The following is a 508-nucleotide window of genomic DNA, read 5'->3' as shown; positions in this document are numbered from 1 at the left end:
AAGTGTGTTTTCATGTGTCTACACTGAACAGAGGATTGAGTCTTGCCACACCGCCATAAAGCCCAAATCGATGGAGTTTTGCAGTGGTGTTTGTCCCTCTGTAGTTTTCTCCTGTCTCCACATATAATCATGGAGCTCAACTAGAGTGACCATCATGTTCTTGGTCACCACTCTAACCAAAGCCCTTCTCCATCAGTTGGCCAGGAGGTCAGCTCTAGGAAGAGTCCTGGTTGTTTCAAACTTCTTCCATTAAGGGTAACAGAGACTACATGCTTCTGTGACCCTTCAATGAAGCAGAATTTTTTCCGGAACTCTTCCCCAGATATGTGGCTTGACACAAACCTGTTTCTGAGCTCTACAGGCAGGTTTTTTTTTTTTTACCTCAGGGCTTGGTTTTTGCTCTGATATGCATTATCAGCTGTTAGACCTTTAATTAAAACGTGTGTGCCTTTCCAAATTATACCCATTCAATTGAATTTACCACAGGTTAACTTCACTCGAAGTGTAG

General features: G+C 42.7%; 1 long non-coding RNA gene across 2 annotated transcripts in view; it reads left to right on the top strand.

Moving 5' to 3' along the window:
• The window catches only part of LOC107751468 (uncharacterized), a 12,136-nt gene that overhangs the window by 2,798 nt on the left and 8,830 nt on the right, over positions 1–508 (top strand). The gene's annotated exons all lie outside the window — the stretch shown is intronic.

The sequence above is a fragment of the Sinocyclocheilus rhinocerous genome, unplaced genomic scaffold (genome assembly GCF_001515625.1).
Source record: "Sinocyclocheilus rhinocerous isolate Xijiao unplaced genomic scaffold, SAMN03320098_v1.1 scaffold2046, whole genome shotgun sequence".
Lineage (NCBI taxonomy): Eukaryota > Metazoa > Chordata > Actinopteri > Cypriniformes > Cyprinidae > Sinocyclocheilus > Sinocyclocheilus rhinocerous.
The sequence above is the reverse complement of the archived record's forward strand: the minus strand, read 5'-3'. Positions and strand labels throughout refer to the sequence as shown.